At 47.3% G+C, this 22,241-nt stretch overlaps 1 pseudogene; it reads right to left on the bottom strand.

The window, feature by feature from the left end:
• Positions 1-7,818: 7,818 nt before the first annotated feature.
• Positions 7,819-9,198, bottom strand: LOC136474302 (uncharacterized; annotated as a pseudogene).
• Between the last annotated feature and the right edge of the window lie 13,043 nt (positions 9,199-22,241).

Here is a 22,241-nt window from a genome sequence, read left to right as displayed (position 1 = left end):
TTTGTCCAACAAGAGAAGAGAACACGATTTGTATTTTTTCTGAAATTTGTGAACAATTTAACATATATTTCTCTGATATTTACAATCCATAGAAATAATTTGTAAATTTTTCTAAAAAAATTGACATATATTTCTCTAAGATCTGCAATCCATAAAAATAGAAGTTGTGTTATCCCCAAATTACATTACTCTGTCTAGTAAATTACATTAAAGAAATCATTGTAAATATAATAGTAAGACGGTGTAAATATAGCTAAAAGATATTATCAATGCATGAAAAAAAATCAGTTGCTAGGAGCTTCCAAAACATTCAGTTGTTGCCTAGACAATTCCTTTTTAAACTAAGTGGATTTAATTACTCGCTGTCCTTATCTTTGTGTTGTGTTCTTGTCCAAATCCATTAGCTCTCGAATTGCATGTTAATTCAGAGCCTAAAACTTTTTCCAGATTTTCAGTTATATTAGGGCCAAATATAATATCAGCTTTTAGTGTGCATACATGATGGCATGGTGACATGCCATGTAGGCAACTTGGGTTGCTTTGGAGCTGATTAAAAACATGATACAGGTTTAAAGTCTTAAATATGCAGTTCGAAAGTTTGTGAACCTACTATAAGAATGTGGGACAAGTCGAGACAACTGATGAAATTTGACTCTTTCAAATGTGACGTTATTGACGTCTCCATGAGCATTTCAAATTTGAAAGTGGGATTGACGTGAAAATATTTTTCTTGACAAAATAATTTAAAGACACTACGATATGAAAAGCTTAAAACATGTTGCGTTTAAAGATGATCTAGGAGTATTCATCATCAATAAATGGTCACGTATGGATGACCAGAGAGAGTGTTAAATATTGATGGGCAATCAGCATGTGGATGTGGCTCATGCTCATGCATATGCATCAAATGCATGCACCCCAACCAATAACTATGTGTTCCAAGAAGAAATGCATGCACGGTTTGAAGTTCCCGAAAAGTTAGTTGTTTTTAACTTTGACCAATTATATATATAAAAGAATATTAATATTTATAATACGTAATTAGTATGATTAGATAGATTGTTGAATATACTTTCATAATAAATTTATTTGGAGATAAAAAAAGTTGTACGTATTTTCTATGAACCTAGTTAAAGTTGATTAAGTTTGACCTGCACGTATCCCATATAACGACTTCTACCGTAGGACAGAGGGAGTAGGTTTTACAAAATGAAGTCGCGTGGAATCAGTTCCGACGTACTATCGTGGAATCGGTCCAGCGACAACAACCGATGAATTTGACTCTTTAAAATTTGACTTCATTGACGTCACTATGAACATTTCAAAATTGGAAGTGGGAGTGACGTGAAAGTATTTGTCTTGACAAAATAATTTGAAGACACTACGATATGAAAAGCTGTAAAACATACATACGTAGTACAATCAAAATCAATGATCTAATAAAGTTGCATTTAAAGATGACCTATTCGTCGTCAATAAATATTGACGGGCAATGAAGCATGTGGATGTGGCTCATGCATACGCATGCACCCCGACCAATAACTATGTGTTCGAAGAAGAAATGCATGCACGGCTTGAATGAAAAGCAGCTAAAAAATGAAGTACTCGTAAAACTATGCCAAGGCGGCGGCGCCGCGGCGGGCCGGCCGGCCGAATTTTTTTTACTTTTTATCTTTTTTTTTTCGAAAGTTTCTCACAAATAGACCCCTGACGGAAAGAATTCAGAAAATGGACCCTAGCTCGGCGCCACCGATGCTGGCGCCGAGCTCGGCGCCAGCGTCCCTGGCGTCGAGCCCCTGGGCTGGGGCAAACTTACATGGAAGGAAGCTCGACGCTAGTCACTCTGGCGCCGAGCTCGGCGCCGTAGATGCTGGCGCCGAGCTCAGCGCCATTGACGCTGGCGCCGAGCATGCAGTACGACGTGCGTGAATAGCAAAGTACGACGTGCGTGATTTTACAGCAGAGGTCAGAGGGCCAGATTACGCCAGAGGAGGAGGAAGGAAAGAAGAATCCGCTGGATCAGGGACATGCAGCCGGGCGGGCAGGGCCAAGCCTTACCGTTCGTGTGCCGTCCCAGACGGGTAGGGCTGAATACCAGACCAGTTTGTCGATGGATCAATTGATGCGCGAGCAGAAGTGAAATTTTTGTATTTTGGTCCCTTTTGAAAACATTTTAACCTAGCCTGTTGCGGGTACCGGGAAACCATTCAGAGCCGTAGAGACGATGCTACCGGAGGTAGTGCATGCCCGCTGCCTAGTCTGTTGCGGCAAGCCAAGGTAACGTCTCGGCGCCATAGGTCATGGCGCCGACCACTAAATTTAACCTAACACCCTAGTTTTACTGTGAGACGGATATATCAAATTTTGGCTAAAATTTTATATATCCATTTTGGCATGCTCGGCGCCAGCGTCAACGGCACCGAGCTCGGCGCCAGCATCTACGGCGCCGAGCTCGGCGCCAGAGTGACTGGCGCCGAGCTTCTTTCCATGTAAGTTTGCCCTAGCCCAGGGGCTCGGCGCCAGGGACGCTGGCGCCGAGCTCGGCGCCAGCATTGGTGGCGCCGAGCCAAGGTCCATTTTTTGAATTCTTTCTGATCTATTTGTGATAAACTTTCGAAAAAAGAGCTAAAAAGTAAAAATTCGGGCCGGCCGGCGGCCTAGCTGGTTGCAGCATGTACGTCCGCAAGACCGCAGCCAAGCCATGCGATACACGCCTGCCGTGGGTCGCAACGAATCTTCTTCTATCGACCCCGGGCCCCGTTGGGTGGGGGGGCCTCCCTCTAGATGACATGAGTGTGCCTTTAGACTCGAATCCGCACCGCACCGCACCGGAGGTCTCGTGCGTTCCAACCTAATCGCGGATCTATAACATGCATGCATATATGCATACCCTCTGGCCCGCATGGCGCGTGACGCCAAGGCAAGGCCTAGACACACAAGCCTAGCTACTAGCTAGAACGTGATGAGGCTCACCGGATCGAATCGGCTTTCAACGCCGCAATCAAGATGCCACAAGTCCAGGGATGGCTGCCTGGCCGACGTGACGGGTGCTGGAAGAGGCAACCGCCGCATCTCGCCGGATCGCCGATCGCCGCGTACGTACAGAGAGACTGCAGTAAAGGAGGCGCCGCGCCGCCGATATCCCTGCTCTCGAGTCTCGCCGCGCGACGACTTGACGCTGCGTGCAAAAGGCGTTTGTTTTCAGCTTCGAGCTGTGTTTAGTTGACGAAATTTAGGAATTTAGCTACCGTAGTACTTTTATTTTTATTTGGCAATTAGTGTTCAATCATGGACTAATTAGGCTCAAAACGTTCGTCTCGCGATTTTCAACCAAACTGTGCAATTAATTTTTTTCGTCTACATTTAATGCTCCATGCACGTATCGCAAGATTCGATGTATCGCAAGATTCGATGTGATGGCTATTGTAGCACTTTTTAGAAAACTTTTTTGGAAACTAAACACGGCCCTACGAGAATGGGCGCCACCACATCACACGGCAGTGACGGCAGGCGCAAACAACGGCCGTGTGGGCGCTGGAGAAAAAGGTTTCTATCTCTCAGGGGCGTCCGCTTTTATTTCCTTTGCTTTGAGTATCTTCTGCCGATCCTGGATCATCGTCTGTGTGACTGTGTCATAGCCTCATAGGAGGAGGGCTCTGATCCCGAGTGGACATCATTGCCAACTTTTTATACTAGTATCATGATGCAACTTTTGACCGCGCTGCTGCCCTGGATTTTTCCGTCGCCCTACAACCTGCTGCAATTCATCATAGATCCTAGCTAGTGTAAAAGAGTGGCAAAAGTGGCAAACCCCGCGGAAAATGAAGGTGGCAAATGGAGGTGTGATGGCTCCAAAATCCAAATGATCATCATGTCTATAGCTAGGGATATCTGTGGGCCTGGAAAAATTATTCATTTATAAAATCAGAAATCTGCTTCCAGTCCAGCTCTAGCAAAGTCACTCTGGAGTCTGGAGATAGGATTGGAGGGATCGGAGGTGATATCGAGAATCTACAAGCCTAGTTGGGCAGCCTTTCATTCAACACAAAAAAGGAGGGACCTTTTCGTTAGGCCTTTTCTTTTTCTTAGCAACTCAGCACTTGCAAGAAAAATGCTCAACAGTATGCACCAGCTGACGACTTTTCTCAAGGGCTGCTTCGCCTTTAAGTCCCTCTGTTTGACTGTTCACCAAGTGAATCCTCGTACTACTGTTGCATTGAAGTACTGAACAGTTGCTGGCAACCATGCTGGAGTGTTCAAATTTAGGGACTAAAGTTTAGAGGTGTCTCGTCGGGTGTTCGGACAGTAATAATAAAACAAATTACATAAGTCCTCATTAGTCCGTGCGACAAATTTATTAAGCCTAATCAATCTGTCATTAGCATATGTTTACAGTAGCACCACATTGTCAATCATAGACTAATCAGACTTAAAAAATTAGTCTCAATCTATACATTTAGTTTCTTAATTAATCGATATTTACTACTCTATATATATATATCAAACACCCGATATGACAGCGACTTTCCTCAAACTCTGGCCTCGCCAGCTTCATAATTGAATTCATGCGCTTTATGTCAGGCCTTGTTTAGATGCCATCCAAATTCCAAGTTTTTTTACTCTCTCTCCATCACATCAATTTTTAGCCGCTTGCATGAAGTATTAAATGTAGGTAAAAAAATAACTAATTACACAGTTTAGTTGGAAATCACGAGATGAATCTTTTGAGCCTAGTTGGTCCACGATTGGACAATATTTATCAAATAGGACGAAAGTGGCACTATTCATCGGGTTAAAAAAATTTACAAAGTGAACAAGGCCTCACTGTACGTTTTGCTAGCTAGTTGCTGTGATCATTCAAACTAGCTAGGACCATTCAAACTCGTAGCATTGCGTGTCTTGCTTTTCGCAACTGCTGCCGCTACATACGCAGCGGACAAGCTTTTTTCACCGTCAGCCTGCCCGCCCGGATCGTCAAGAGAAGCGATCCCGTCGGAGTCAATCTTCCTACGATCTTACCCGCCCGTCAGACAAATTGCTGGCATTCGCCTTCGCCATCGTGCAGTTAACTCCCCACTGCGGAGTGTCCTCTCCTCCTGCGGTCTACTCCGAGATCCGGAAGGGCCGAATCCACGACGACGATGCTGCTGTCAGGTGAGTGATAGTGTTCCACGGCGGCCACCCTTGACGAGAGGTCTTTTCCAGCGATTCTGGCATGGAAAACGCTAAGATTTTGTTGTGACAACATGCCTCGCCCTCCCGTCCGTCAAAAGCCAGCATCATTTGTTCTATCGTCGAGAGACAAAACGAGGTGTCGCCCTCGGGTTTTTTCAGGCGTCCGTCAGTGGAGGCAAGTAGCATCTGAGCCGATCCGGAATCGAGACTAGAGACCCTCTTGGAGATGAGTTCCGACCACTGTTTCGAGCATGTGAATCTCATTGGATTTCTGTACTGTTTTTTTCGTAATGCCACACACCATTCTAGGGAGCTCTGAGCTGAAGATGAAGCAAGTCCCTAGACAGGACCTGAAACAAGAACACAAACTGACCGGAAGTTTCTTATTCTCTTTCTCTGGTGTCTTCGACATCATAAGGTATTACCTTTTTTAAGGGACAACGAGAGATTTTCCGTAAATTTTATTAGACGAGGAAAAAGGATAATATTGATGATACAGAACCAATCTCTGGATAATCTTGTTTCATTAATATAGTAATTCAATCCAGAAGGCTCTCCAAAAAAAAAAGAATTTGCACTGAGTACTGGCTAACATCACTGACTGTGACTGACATTCTGAAAGCATCTCGTTAAATATTTTGTTCAACACTCAAACAGGTTGTTCGCTTGTTGGTTTCAGTCAGGGCTTATCAGCCAGGCAACGGCATTTTCCTCTCATAACAAACCAGCATCAGCTGAGCTTATCAGGCTAGAAACCAACCAGCGAACAGACCGAAAGAGAGACCAATTGCTGAAACTTGCAGTTGCAGACAATCCACTTTGAGAAGACGAAAGCGAAAATAAGCTGGGGGTGTGATTGCCTCCTCGCTGACGTGACTCGCTAATCTAGCTCCCCCTTCCATTGGCGAGATAGTGCCCGTACTTATCGGGCGAGATAACGATCTGCAACAGTGCAAGATCCACCCGCACAAAGAGACCCCGACATCCCATGCATGCTTCACCGCACTGCGATTGGATTGGACCGGAGATCGGGCTCGCATCGGAGCTGGACTCCGTCCTCTTTCAGTGACGCCATGTTTTGTCATCCGTCACCGAATCTTCAACGGCCCCCTCTGTATCCTCCTCGGCTCCAATCCTGAACTGCAATCCAGCCATGCCGTGAATGACAGTGATCTCCAACCTGTTCGGCTGGTGGTACGATCGTGGATTATTACTGCGGGCTAATTTAGTGTGAGAGAAAAATACTATTTTAACTAAAAATTTACGATCGTTTACGATCAAACGAACAGGCTACCCCTCGTCCCAGCGTCTCAGAGGCAAAGGCCACTCACTGGTCACTGCCACTGCTGCTCTTTTTCCGCATGGATGAGATGAGCCTGCCTCAAGTCCTGGGATTTTTGGGCGGACTGCTCTGCTCTAGGGCCTATTTAGTTCCTCTCTAAAACATCAAATTTTTCAAGATTCTCCGTCGCATCGAATCTTTGGACGCATGTATGAAGTATTAAATATAAATAAAAAATAAAACTAATTACACAGTTTAGACGAAATCTACGAGACGAATCTTTTATGCTTAGACTATGATTGGACACTAATTGCCAAATAACAACAAAAATACTACAACGTCGTTTTGTCAAAATTTCCGGTATCCAAACGGTGCCTAGGTTGTTGTTCTTCGGTATCGGGACGGGATACAGGAATGGTGGCTCCTGAGGTGGCGATGGTGAGAGTGAGTGAGTGAGCAGTTAGCTAGTTACCCCGCCCCGAGTGGCTGGACTGTGAGTCTGGGATTCTGATGTGCCTGCGAACATGACGTGTTGCCGCCCTCAAATCCAGTGAAATCTTGCCCCGGATCCGGTGCCGATTTGATAAGCTAGGCGAGGTGCCCGCGGATTCAGAGAGACCCGCCGCGGCCGGAGCAGGACAGCGCGGCAAGCGCATTACTGCCGCACGGCGCACCTGTCGATGGTTGATGGGGCTCGGGGCGTACGGCTGCACTATCGCGGGGCTTGGGACTTCGGAGAGCAGTTCAATCGCTGCTGCACTTGCAAGTGCAGCAGGCAGCAGCTCACATCCCAGGCTCACAATCCCAGACGGGCTCCACATCCTTGCAGTAGTAATTGACGGCAATTACTAGGCAGTTGTGCGGCGTCGGCGCAGAGATCGTAAAAGCTGCGCAAGTGACCAATGAGACTTTGATTGGACAGATTTTATGTGCCGTGCACAAATTATTGGACTGGCTGCTGATATTGATACGGTACTCCGTTACTGGTTGCAAGGCGTCACCGCCTCCATTTCTCGGCATAGGCACTGCTGGTATTTTTCAAAAGGTTGGTAGAAAAATGGCAGGTAGGTGAAAATTTAAAAAAAAAATCAGCAAAGTCATGCTCCAGAAAGATATACTACTGTATCTTCAAAGGCTCAAGACATATCTAAAGATTTGCTTCATGCAACGCTCTACAAAGAGAATAGCTGAAACAGAAGTTCTCTTGTACAATGCTCTGAATTTATCAGTGAAAAAAATTTGGCTCGAGCTGCATCTTCTGATGGAGAAGTTCAGCATATACCAGTCATTGACTAACAAGAATATATAAAATTGGAGGAAAGAGAAGGGCCACCACAGCAGGGTATTCAGCGTAGTGCATGCTAAAGGTATTTCCTTGCAAGCGTCCTGACCTTGGTATCAAAATGGGATGATGCGATGCGAGAACCAGGCAAGTAGAGCGGATTGAGGAATATCTGCACAACAAAATATTCACAAAGAGAACTCCATTATATCAGAAGAAGGAAAGGATGAAGAATATTGGATTGTACAAAAACAAAGATATCCAATGATGTAGGTGGAAATTTTTGTAATATGGCATAGTCATCACAGAGTAATAACCAGCAAAAGCCTTGAACTATATCTGACTATTAACCTTCATGTAAAGTTCATGGACCTCCTAAAAGAAACTCTTTATTCCATCATCACTCTGTGAATCATGAAGCAACATAAATCTGGTATGTGCCAACAATGTCCGTCAAAGGAAGCAAAAAGCTCTAGGACAGAGGATATATTGAAAGAAAGAAAGAAAGAAAGATAAACAGGACATCATGGCTGCAGCACTGATGATAAGTACAACCATGTGAAGCAAACATTCCATGGCTGCAATCAGGGAAAATGGTGATCTCTGTCGAGATTGTGCAAATCGAATAATCAGTTAATCACTATCTAACTTCTTTATTTTTCTAGTTTTTTTAGAATATATAAATTGAAATGACTTCTATAAATTGACTGATATCATAGTACGAGGATATGACCAGCAGTTACATATACAGACACGACAAAGTCACTGAATCTATCAACTGATCTCAGAAACCTGAAAATGCAGAAACTGGTGAACAAATTATGTGAAGCCAGAAACAAAGAAGTTAAAAAATAAACAGATGGCAGACAAAGTCCACTCACATTGCATTAGTAGTCCATGCAAGGTCCTGAACAACATCCAATGCAGCATGCAAAATGAACTGATGTTGATGAGCTAAATCTTCTTTCTGCCAGATGAAGTAAATTGAAGGATCACAATGAGCAGCAAACAAACATCACAAATCATGTTTACACTAATCATAAAACCATGATAACTGAAAAAGTGTAAGAAATCCTAGCATATGGTTGTGTACAAACTATTATCACCACAGATATCGTAGACAAGAATCTCGGCTGATACAACATTAATCGTAGAAGGAGTGTACTGAAAGAAACATACTTTGAGAGCAGATCCAACTTCAGCCTCATAGATTGGGATGTCATTCTTACTAACAATCACAAAGCATGCTGTGCTCGCCATTTCAACAAGTGAGATGGCAGTTTAATGCTCTGAAAATAGTTTAAATGCCTGCAAACAACAAGGCCATAAATATACAGGAGTACAGGACAGAATAATAATTGTACAAAATTGTTAAACATGGGGCACAAATGACAGAAATGAAAACCTACCCTGATTGCATTATATTAACACATTAATGACCAACAATGATACTTATATACAGTCCCTAGATGTGTCATTCCCACAAGAGGAATTCATTCCTAAAGAGGAAGAAGCATAAGCTCGAAGGCAACAACTATAACTGTGTTCTGTGAGCAATAATGTTGAAGAAACTGCCTTTCGCTTGTTCTTCAGCTGCCCCTTCAGTCAAGCCTGTTGGCAGCTCTTAGGAATTCACTGGGACTTTTCAGGAGACTTTTTTTCCAAATGATGAAACAGGCAAAACAGCAGTTCCACCACTCCTTCATGGAGATCTTCATCACTGCTGCTTGGCAGATTCGGAAGCAAAGAAACAACTTCATCTTCGATAGGCGTCGTCCTTCCCTGGAGTCTTGGAAGCGTCTCTTCTGTGAAGAGGCCAGGTTGCAGGCTTGGGTAAAGCCTCCCTTTTGTACAGTGCCTCCTTTTTCTAATAAATATCTACAGTGGGGGCCTCCCCTGCTGTATTTTACGTTAGAAAAAAACATTCCCACAAGAGGAACCATTGTCACTGTCGCCCATCTCACAGATACCACGGGATAAAGCACCAAACTACATGGCTACACCAATGAGTTCTAGTTTGTACAAATACTGATCTGGAATCATAAAAACAATCAAATAGCCATTCTGAATGCTTTCTTCAACCTCAGAACAGAAAGCCTCTGATACCTCACCACTGCAACATAACTCATATCCCAAAAAAGAAGGGCAGATGAGGCTGACCTCTACAGGCTGATAAGCTTAATTCACAGGATTGAGAAGGTCCTTGCTCCCACATTAATGTTACAGTCATGGACAAACTTGTTGAGAAATCAAAGTGCTTTCATCAAAAGGAAGATCATTCACTGCAACTAAATCTTGAAAAGCAAATTTTCAACACATGGAAATGTCATGTGGGGCCAACAGTACAGCCGCTGGCCTCGGACACGAGGTGCAGCCGCATGGCCTGAAGGAACCCAAGGAGGCTTAGGCGGCTGGAGGGGCTGCAGTCTCTAAGGTAATTAAGTAGAAGTTGAAGAGATTAAGAAATTAAATAGCCAGCTAGCTAGTAGTTAAGGGCTGGCACAAGTAGCAATGGAGCAGAGCTCCTATATGTACCCCTATACTCGTTGAAGGCAATCAAGAAAGAAGTTATTCCCTAATCTCCCTCTCTCTCTACTATTCTTAATCGCATCCCCTGCTGTGGTAGTCAGGCAAAAACCCTGGCACCCCTCCATTACCTGGTTCAAGCTATGAACTGAGAAGCCAAGGGCCTCCAACCCTAGGCGCCCAGGTCCTTGACAACTTGGTATCAGCTAGCCGGCGATCTTCTTCCACCTCCACCCCACACTCCAAACCAGCAGCCACCTCGCCGTCCACCCCTGTTTCACCCACCGCCTCAGCAGCCTCCACATCCTTGCCAATGGTTGAGCCGTCCACCGCTGACCTAGCCAAGATGATCCAGGCCCTCACCACCACCATGAACGCCTCCATCAGCGACCTTCAACAGCAGGTCGCCATTCTTCAGCAGGCGCAGCCCCAGGCGTTCTCCGGCTCAGGATCGCGTGGCTCAGGCCATGGTGACCACCACGGGGACCGCCCACCTCGGTTCCAGAAGCTGGACTTTCCCAAGTTCGACGGGAAAGCTGATCCGCTGGCCTTCCTTAACCGATGTGAGTCGTATTTCCATCAACAACGCATTGCAGCTGAGGAGCAAGTTTGGATGGTGTCATACAACCTGGAAGATGGCGCTCAGATGTGGTTCATCCAAGTGCAGCAGGACGAGGGTACGCCGTCTTTGCGCCGCTTCTCCGAGCTCCTCAACCTTCGCTTTGGGCCGCCGATCCGCTCCAATCCCCTTGGTGAGCTGATGGCGTGCAAGCGGACGAGCTCGGTAGCAGAGTACCGGACCTGCTCTGTGGCGTTGCTTCCTCACGTCGGCACGCTCACGGAGGCACAACGAGTACAAGCATTTATGGTAGGCCTGCAGCCGCCGCTCAGCCTCGACGTGGAAGTCCACAATCCGCAGTCCCTCGTCATCGCCATGAGCCTCGTGCGCAAGCTGGAGCTGCGCGAGCAGTACTACACCGCTGCTGTTCCAGCTCCACCTACGCTAAGGCAGGCCACGCGTGGCCTCTTGACAGGGCCACCACCACAGCTGGCCCTGCCAGCAGCCCCTTCCCTCACCATCGAAGGCCGCCAAGTGAAGAGGCTGTCCCAATCAGAGATGGAGGAGCGGCGCCGATTGGGCCTCTGTTTCAACTGCAATGAGAAGTTTGCAGGGGTCACAACCGCGTCTGCAAGCACATCTTCCTCCTTGATCCGCCCAAGGCTGATGACGACGACAACCCTGAGTAGACCGACACGGCGGTTGACAGCCCGATCATCTCACTGCTGGACATGGCAGGCGTCTGCTCCAGCGAGACCATGCAGGTCCGCATCCAGCTGGGCGGGGCGTCCTTACTGGCCCTGCTGGATTCGGGCTCCACCCACAACTTCGTGTCCGAGGAAGCAGTGGCATGCACCTCCCTCAGGCTTCAACCCTGCGGCAACATGAAGGTCATGGTGGCAAATGGGGAACAGGTGCCGTGCCCCGGCATCTACTGTGCAGTTCCCTTCTCCATCACCGGCGAGCCGTTCTCCACCGACTTCTTCGCACTACCGCTGGCTGGTTATGATGTCGTCCTCGGCACCGAGTGGCTGGCCTCCCTTGGCCCGATTCTCTGGGATTTCGGCGCACTCACCATGTCCTTCTGGCACTGAGATCATCGGGTATGCTGGACGGGCATCGCTGGGGGCACCGGCCCTTCTCTCCGAGCATGCAGCGGGGCTAATCTTTTACCGGCCCTGCTGGATGAGTTCACCGGGGTCTTCACCGAGCCGACCGGCATGCCTCCGCCTCGATCCCGGGATCACTGCATCAACCTTATCCCGGGGTCCTCATCGGTGGCGGTCCGACCGTACCGCTACCCCGCTTCACACAAAGACTTCAAGGATTTTGGCGCCATAGTAGCACCCCTGACGGCCCTACTAAAGAAGGAGGCGTTCACCTGGAATGAGGCAGCAGCGGCAGCCTTTGTCGCCCTCAAGATAGCCATCACTACAGCACCGGTACTGGCCCTGCCCAACTTCGAGCAGCCATTCATCGTGGAGTGTGACGCTTTGACACATCGCTTTGGGGCCGTTCTCCTTCAAGATCAGCACCCCATCGCCTTCTTCAGCCGCCCTGCTGCCCCTCGACATCAATCCTTGGCGGCATATGAGCGGGAGCTGATTGGATTGGTGCTGGCCATTCGCCACTGGAGGCCGTACCTTTGGGGATGCCGCTTCTTGGTACGTACTGACCATTTTAGCCTCAAATTTCTTTTGGATCAATGGCTAGCCACCATTCTCCAACACCATTAGGTGGGCAAGCTGCTAGGCATCGACTTTTCTGTGGAATACAAGGCGGGTAGCACCAATACGAAGGCCGACACCCTGTCCCGTCGTGACACGGAGGAGGTAGTGATCTTGGTGCTCTTGGGACCGCACTTTCACTTCATCGAGCGCATGCGACAAGCTAATCTTCAGGACGCCGCGCTGGTCACCATCAAGGAGGAGATCAGTTCCTCCCAGTGCGTGGCTCCTTGGTCCCTCGTCGACAGGCTGGTCACGTTCCAGGGGTGCCTCTACATCCTGCCTGGTGCCCCCCTTCTCCAAGAACTCCTCACTGCCATTCACGATGACGACCACGAAGGAGTCCAACGCACACTCCAGCGCCTCCGCCGCGACTTCCACTCACCGAACCTACGTGCTGTGGTCCAGGACTATGTGCGCGCATGCGCCACCTGTCAACGCTACAAGTCCGAGCACCTGCACCTAGCAGGCCTTCTCCTTCCCCTGCCGGTGCCAACAGCAGTTTGGGCCGACATCGGGATGGATTTCATCGAAGCTTTGCCATGCGTGGGAGGCAAATCCTTCATCCTCACCATTGTTGATCGGTTCAGCAAATACTGCCACTTTATTCCGCTGGCCCATCCTTACTCCGCGGAGTCCGTGGCGTAGGCTTTCTTCTCCGACATCGTGCGCCTGCACGGTATCTCGCAGTTCATTGTCTCGGACAGGGACCCCATGTTCACCTCCATCTTCTGGAAAGAGCTGTTGCGCCTCGCCGGAGTCAAGCTGCACATGACGACGGCCTTCCACCCGCAGTCTGATGGCCAGACAAAAGCAGCCAACAAGGTGATCGTCATGTATTTGCACTGCCTGACTGGCGATCGCCCCTGTTAGTGGCTACGCTGGCTGCCATGGGCGGAATATATCTACAACACCGCTCTTCAGTCCACGCTCAAGACCACACCATTTCAGCTTGTCTACGGTCGTGAGCCTCCCTCCATCCGCTCCTATGAGCCTGGCAAAACTAGGGTGGCTGCGGTGGCCAAGACCATGGCTGAACGCGAAGAAATGCTGGCTGATGCCCGGGCCCGGCTGGAGCAAGCTCAGGCCATCTACAAGCGGTTCTACGACCAGCATCACCGCGAAGTTCATTACAGCGTGGGTGATTGGGTCTGGCTTTGTCTCCGCCATCGTGCCCCGGCCTCCCTCCATGGCGTCACCAAAGGGAAGCTGCGACCCCGGTACTATGGGCCGTACCGCATCTCTGCCATCATCAACACCGTCGCCTACCGCCTCGAGCTCCCTCCCCGCGCCCAGCTGCACGATGTCTTCCACGTCGGGCTCCTGAAGAAGTTCGTGGGCACTCCCCCAGACATCCCCCCGGCTCTGCCTCCTATACATCATGGCACCACATAGCCGGTTCCAGAACGCGCCTCACGCACCAGGCTGGTCCACGGCGTCCGCCAAGTACTGATACATTGGCAAGGCGAGCCTTCAGCCTCCGCTACCTGGGAAGACATTGACAGCTTCACCGAGCGTTACCCAAGCTTCCAGCTCGAAGACGAGCTGCTCGTCGAGGGGGGGAGAGATGTCATGTGGGGCCAACAGTACAGCCGCCGGCCTCGGACACGAGGTGCAGCCAGGGCAGTCCCCAAGGGGGCGCATGGCCTGGAGGAACCCAAGGAGGCTTAGGTGGCTGGAGGGGTTGCAGTCTCTAAGGTAATTAAGTAGAAGTTGATGAGATTAAGGAATTAAATAGCCAGCTAGCTAGCAGTTAAGGGCTGGCACAAGTAGCAATGGAGCAAAGCTCCTATATGTTACCCTGTACTTGTTGAAGGCAATCAAGAAAGAAGTTATTCCCTAATCTCCCTCTCTCTCTCTACTATTCTTAATCTCATCCCCTGCTGTGGTAGTCAGACAAAAATCCTGGCACCTCCATTACCTGGTTCAAGCTATGAACTGAGAAGCCAAGGGCCTCCAACCCTAGGCGCCCAGGTCCTTGACAGGAAACCCCACACATCCTTAGTGCTAAAGGTAGAAAAAAACATTGTAAAATGACAGAAATTTTTGGGAAAGACGGTGGGACTAGATTACGATATCGCCAGCTACATCCTCAACAGAAATCCACAATAGCTCCCAGAGGCCAGAACCTATCATGCCATCAAAAGATGGAATCACGAGCTACATATTTTGTCCAAGTGCTGATAGACCAAGCACATCAGCACAGCATGGTAATAAAGTGGCTTGACAACATGAACCGCCCAAAACATGACTACAGCTCCTTCAGAACAATCGTTGGCTGTCCTTAGACTTAGAGCAGGCTAGGGTGTGACAAAGGAAAGCTACATCATTGCTGCACATTCTAGTTACGTATGAAGTGGGTGCAAAGTTGAGGAGGGTCTTCCAGAACAAGAAAGCTAACCTCCTCACCCAACTAACAAATATCAACGAGGAGGAAATAACAAAAGAATATGGGTGTTAGCTGGTGTGACCGTGTGAGCCACCAAGAGCAAATTATCCTGCAAGACTCTCTTAGTAGTCTTAGAGATTTGTAAGTTTACAACCTTATTTGACTTCCTTATCAATATAACTGGCATCCCTCAAGAAGTCAAGAGCCAACAAGGATCACAACCAACGAACAGTATTTTTCTCTCACAGCAAATCAGTCAACAGTACTTTCAGCCATGGCTTATCAGCCAAACAAACAGGACAGCGGTCTCGAGCATGTCTATGAGATTTGCGTGGATGTTTTTTATATTATTTTTGAGATTTGTGTGGAGGTTTTTTTATGCGTGAGATTTGGGAGAAATTTTTTATTTTTTATGTATGAGATTTGTCAGCAATTTTTTTAATATAAGAGAGAAGATAAAAAATGCTATAAAGACCGACACGTGGGACCAATTACAACAGTGGCTAATGGTGTTAAATCCATCATCTATCCCATCCTGTTCGTCCTTTCTACCGAACAGAAAATGGAGTCGTCCCGTTCCAGTCACATCCCATAATCCAGAGACAGGACCACCATCCCATTCCACCTTGTCCCCCAACCAAACGCTACCATCTTGGGGAGATGGGTGTTCCGGGGATTCCTTTTTTTCCATAAAAAATTTACCACCCTTCTTATTATTATATGTTGTTCAAAACAATACTTCATATTTTAAATTATAAGATATTTTGTTTTTTCTAATGTTACTATATTGTAACACCCTTAGTATTACGTGCTTACTTAGCACCGTGATTTAAGCCTAAGAAAATTTTCCGAAACGAGTTCCTCGAATTTTTTATTTAAAACGTACTTGTCGTGGTAAGGGAATCATATGTGACTTAGTGTTGTGGACTCGAATCAACGCCAAGTTAAATTGCTCGGTACCTAAAGATATTTAGGAATGTCCGATAACGATTCTAGCAAGTAAATGGCGAATGGTTTGTTCTATTAGATTAAGCATGAAAAGCGACATTTATAAATAAAATAAAATCCATAAATAAATAGAACGATATATATATATATAGCTTTGGAACCTAATTCAAATTCGAGCTTGTGTTAAAATTTTCCTGTGCCTAGACGTCGCAAATTATTTAAATTAGCAAACTGTTAGAGATATATATATAGGCATGTATACATTATGACGATAACTCTAAAACAAAGAATTAGAAGAAAGGGCAAATGTACTCAGCCATACTAGTAGCGATTGACTGTACAGGTTGACCGACTGCTCATCTCTTGCTTGCGAAGCTGGTGATCTGGTCCGAATTTTTATTTGGAGCATGTGGTTCTTTCCTCCTGTCCTCGCCATGTCTTTTTCACGTTCTGTGTACGCGTAGGTGCGTAACTGATGGCCACGCTACGCCTGACAACTCTGCCTCTGTTGTCTCGTCGAACTGAAAATCTTGCCGTGCTACCTTCGCTGCCTCTGCCTGCCTTGTCTTGTTGGCCTCTACAGACCCACTGCACACAATGTTCCTTTGCTCTTTCTTTTTCTTTACCGCACCCGTCAAGACGAGCACCCTCAGCGGCCGGCCACCGTGCGCGCAAGCCTCAATGATGCCTCAGTAGCTCCACGGCGCCCGCCTCGCCTTGGCGTTTCCCCACGCACGCAAGCTCCACGACATCGCCCGCTCTCTCGCCCAGCTCCTCTCGCTGCTGCTGCCTCACTCGAGCGCCCGCCATGGCCAGCCACCATCACCGCCCCGTCGTCTTCCACGCCGGCCTGTCTACCGTCGGAGCCAGTGATGCGCCCCCACTGTTTCTTTTCCCACGCCTCGTCCGCATCGGCCGCCGTGCACAGCCGCCCTTCCGTGCGCCCATGCCGCAGCATTCGAGCCGCCCCATCGAGCCCCGGTTCACGCTAAGACCCGCTGCCCTGCCCCACGGCGCCTCCTCTGCTTCAGTCCGTGCCGTGGCCAGGCAAGTCCGATTGCAGCTGTGCGTCTCCCCGCGCCGCCCCGTCGCTCGTCTTTCCCACGCGCGCGCGTGCCTCCGTGGCCGTGCGGGAGCAGCAACCAGTGGCGCTGTTCGCCCGAGTTCCGCGCCGCGCTGCTACTCTTGTCCGTGTCGGGACCACCGTGTGCCTAGGCCGGCCTGTGATCGCCGCCTGGGCTGCCTTGGCCGCGTGGGCCAGCTAGTGGGCCGCTCGCGCGCCAGCCGGGCTTGCCGCACTGCTTGGCAGGCCTGGGCCGTGCGGTGCGCCTAGGCCGCGCATCCGCTAGGCCGTCGTTGGGCCGCTGGCCATTCGCCCCACGCTGGGCCGGTCTGATGTCTGTGCGCCTGGGCCGCCCGCATGGTTATCGCCATTACTGGGCCGCTTTGCCACTGTCGATCTTTTTGTTCTAGAGAACATTTAGCTAATTTAGTCTCGGAAATAAACTTTCAAAATCAATATAAAATTGTGTAGTTGTCCAAAAATGGTAAAACCAATTTTGTTGAGTCTCTAAACTCATGATCTATCCGTTAGCATATTTTGTTCATATAGTGTGATAATATTCTTGAAAGCTATATAATTAATTTAAGGTACTTAATATTGTAAAGATATAAACTTGTAGGAATTGGTGTGATAAATTGTAATAGTGTTGAATCTGAAATTATTACAGTAAGCTCCTAGCAATATTAGGTACTCACTGTAATTTTTGTAGCTCCGTAATAATTAGTTGCTAAATAGGTAATGACGTCCTATTGTGAATAAAGATTAAATTGATAGAACGGAATAAAGAAATAACTTGGGTTTGTATAACCAAAATATTTGTTGGGAAATAACGTCTTATTCGACAACGTGGATACGTAGACTAGCGTTAGAGCTATCTCGTTAGGTTGTGTGGCATGATCGGATTTCTAAACATTTCGGCTGTCGTCGATTATTTACATCTATGCATTTGCATCCATGCATACCATATAGGTACGATGATGGGCAATGGATCAATTGAAGGATGATTGGGAATCCGATGACGGTGTAATGGTATTCTCTACAGGAGATGATGCAATAGGCTTTCTATTCAGTTGATGGCAGATGATCTGAAGATGCAGATACTAACTTTTTAATATATCTTACCTAGGCAAGTCCCAGTGCATAACCCCTACTTTTCTGCAGTTTAAATTATATTTATGCATTAAGTTTTAAGGAGTTGAATGAAACCCACTTGCATATATATATATATATATATATCCTATGAGTCTTACTAGTATGACAGAATCGTGTAGAATGCTATGCTACAGAACACCGGTAGAAGTCGAGTGATGGTTGTTACTCGCGAGAGATAGAAAATATATTATTGGATTATTATCACTTGAAATATATAAATGGCGGAAAGGAAAATGGTGACCGGGCAAGGATATGGTTTGGGTATTAGTGGGTGTAAGAGGTTGTGTCGCCGTGGATGCGGGGCATAGCTTGATTACACTGCTTTCCCTATCTATGTCGGTTAAGGACCGATCGTTGCATATGCCATCGAGCCAAGTCACAGATTTATTATCTCGAGCACATACTTATGTATGGGCGCTTGGAAGGCTTGTTGCTCTCTTATCGTGGGTTTCGGCTCTTTCCGGACCGACTGTCAGGGTTTTGTTTTTGGTGGAGGAGGTCCTTGCATCGCACTAAGTCTGGGACTCAGAGACGGGGGCTTGGAGTCCCAGTTTGGATGAGGGCCTAGGACCCCAGGACAGGAGAGTGATGGGTTGATCCTGCTTGTGCCTTGGGTACAAGTAGGGCATGTGTTTTCGGAGTACCCAGCTAGGGACATTGGTTCGTGAATCGCCGCCGAGTCAGTACGGCTTGTCTTATGCCTAGCACCGTAGTAAGAACTGAAAGATGAAAGATGGAAAAAGGAACTCTGATTGCTTACCGCTTGCTTGAAAGTAGCACAGGTGCTTACATAGAATGGTAAGTCTTGCTGAGTACTTAGGGTTTTATTCCCCCTATTGTAGGTGATAGGTGGATGCTAGAGCTGACCCTTGTGTGTGGATACCTCCTGGTGGGCTCAGCGAGGATTCCTTTACGCTGCGATCATAGTTTTATTTATAACTCTCACCAAATGTTTTATAAAGGAAAGTTTTATAATCTATTGTCATAGATTACATATAATGTTTCACCATGCCATGAATAGATAATTATTTCCACTGTAATTCTGATCACATGTTTATATTCCACTGTTACATTAAATTATTCATAACTCTGATAATATGATTACATTTTGCTGTTATGATAATAAATGTTAAACTCTGATGTACATGTAAAGTGATGTAAGAAATGGTTAAGAATGTTGTAAGCTTTATTCTCTCATTTGTGATCCTGATAGAAAAATATGGATTTTTGGGTTCTCCCCTGGGGTGTGCCCGATGGAACCGAGTAATTTGGTGTTCTCCCTTGGGTGCTTAGTGTCTAATGAAAGACGAGCACTCCTGAGAGGCATTAGATTAGGTGGTTCTGCCACAGGTGGTATCAAATTGCAGCTGAGGAAATAAGGCTTCGAAAACCTTTCCTAAAATAAAATTTGACAACAAATTCTTTTCAAAAAGTTAGTGCGTCTTTATGCGAAGTTATATAAGTAGCCCTATTACTATGGTTATGTATCCAGGATAGATGACACTCTGCTGACTTAGGTAGGTTTAATCAATTTTTTTGCAGGTACACTGACTCGAGCATAGTTCGATAGTATTGACTAGTTACAGGGAGAGAACGATGTGCTAAAAATCTAAGAACAGTTGCCCTATATGCTGGCAGAAGTGAAGGACGTATAGGACATGCATTCATACATATCCTGGTTGTGCATTGTAGTGCCGTATTACTTACAGATATGCTATCCATAGGTGTCACGCGTTTCATATTATGCATGACTAACTCATTCCTGCTCCAAAGTTAGGTCCGCACTGTGGCTTCGTGCTCCGCATTTGCCGTAGTTCACGCCTATCATAACCCACATCTCCCCATACCCCTTTCTGTGCTCCTGTCGGACCCTTGCCCTATAGTCGTACTAGTCAGCAATGGCATCGCACGTCGCTCGCCTTGAACGCGTGGAATTTGGTCGATTCGTTGTAGTGATCCCGCGTGGGAACTCTGGTGGACCGCGCCAAGACCATTAAACGCTCTGCCTTTATAAGTAGAGCCTGACTTAGCCATCGGTACCACCACATGGCACACTTTAGCTCGCTTAGCTTTTCCTTTGAGCCAGCTTTTTGCTCAGCCTTCCTCACCCCCACCGCCAGAAATGGCAAGAGCCTAGGTTAGTAGTTACTGCCTAAACATTGAGGGTTTTCCTAGAATCCTGCATGCCACCCTACAAAAGCTCAGAGTCAAAGATCGTCCTGAGTATGAGGGCCGTGAGTATGAGGAGCATGGCACTGAGTGGTGTGAGGTTACCGTCTACATCAGGAAGAGTGAAGAGTTCCCTGACCTCACTAAAGCCTGGAGTGTGACCGCAACCGGGTTTAGCTTCATTGACACCTACTAGGTTATGGCCCGCAAAGCCTTGTGGTACCTTTGCCAGATCTATGAAGAGCCCATTGCTCGTACCCCCATGCGGTTCTTTACACCTTTGGACAAGAATCGGCGGGCATGGAGGGCTCGCATGGAGGCTTTGCAAGGGCGAGATGTGCAAGAGGACAATCCCACCATGGTGCACTTGACCGCGTACCTACTTGCTCTGGATGAGTAGTATGACCGACAAGCCTTGGAACTGAGAATTTGCCTTTGACGAGTGGAGGAAGCCGAGATCTTCAACCGGATGCTCTAGGTGCAACTTGCCGAAGCGCATGCTAGTGTCGCAACTACTGAGAGTCGGAAGACTGCCATATCGGAAGCTCTAAAGGAGGCTGAAGATTGGCATGTCCATCAGCTGCGGGTGGCCTATCTTATCACCAGGGCCAAGCGGAGGATGCTGGCTGCTGAAAGGCAGGATGCCCCGATCTGGGAAGGGATTCCTGTCCACCCGCTAGAAAGAAGAAGAACTAGTGTTGCAGCACCACCAGCACCTCCACCATCGGAAGTGTCAGATGTAGAACCCTTAATTCCTCTCACTCAGCCATTGCCATGAGAAGATGTAGATTAGTTTCCTTAGGATGCTATACCCATAGTAGTAGTGTTTTTCGTTGCTGTCCTCCAGTATTGTACTCTTGCCGTTGATTTCGTCCGTAGTTGTTGAGATCGTCTGACCATAGGTGAATGCTGTGTCATGAATGGGAGCCTGAATGCCTATACGTTGTACCCATATAAGACCGTTTAGAATATGCATTTTGTTATTTCGCTGTGTTTATTGCGTTCATCTACCTTGAGTTTCATTAGATGTGCTTAAAGTTTTCAAGGACGATATTAAGGGGGTTACAAGAGAAGTTAACATTCAGATGCCAGCAGATCAGCCGTGATTGGATAATATTAGACACTGTATCGACTAATTGTGGATGTCCTAATAGAACACTTGAATCTCTTTAAAACAAATCCACCGTTGGATTTGAATTCTTGTCCCTTGTTGTGAAGGGAAACCTTGTTGTTTGAATCTTTCCTTGCAATACTTCCCTTATTCTGTGGTCTATGACACCACCGCCTTCATGGCGTGTAAGTTGGTAGTAGTTGCCTGGTTAATAGCTTATGGTGCCGCAATGACACTGAGGGCTCCCTGTGGAACAGCTGCCACATGGTGGCACTGCTCCGCACATGCTGGTATCGAGGTTGTTGACCAAGTACCTTAACCAAGTTACACTGTCATACCACTTTTGCTACAAAATAATTTTCCTTGGACATATTTAGGTGTTCAAACGGGAAATCCACAATGGGTTGATGTAATGGTGTTCTCTCTAAGTAAACAAGAGGAGGTGGTTTTGGAGGAAGCGTGTATGTCGTGCTCTCAGTTCATACAGAGGTACACATGGTGGGCAAGGAAGGAAAAGAAAAAGAAGAGTAGTAAGGGAAGTTAGTCTCAGATAGTAGGGAGTGATTGTAAAAGTGTGAGTGGATGTCATGTCTCAAGCCTATGTTTAGTTGACCGTGCTCCGCATGCTGGGTTATTCACTGCGTGCCCTGCGAACGTTGTCTGTATCGGGTCCTTAGCTCCCCGTTCTCGCATGGCCACGGCATCGTGCCGCACTCATCGTCCTTGTGCACTATGCGCTTTTGCTTTTTCTTAGCATTCGGTTAGCTCTTGACCCCCATGCCTTCGTCCCCATACTAGACCCCCCCCTTTTCCCCTCACTTCTTTTCTTCTTTTGGGAGACACGGTCGCCTGCACGCT

This window comes from Miscanthus floridulus, chromosome 8 (assembly GCF_019320115.1).
Source record: "Miscanthus floridulus cultivar M001 chromosome 8, ASM1932011v1, whole genome shotgun sequence".
In the NCBI taxonomy this organism is placed as follows: Eukaryota; Viridiplantae; Streptophyta; class Magnoliopsida; order Poales; family Poaceae; genus Miscanthus; species Miscanthus floridulus.
Note: the sequence above shows the minus strand (reverse complement) of the source record. Positions and strands in the feature narration are given on the sequence as shown.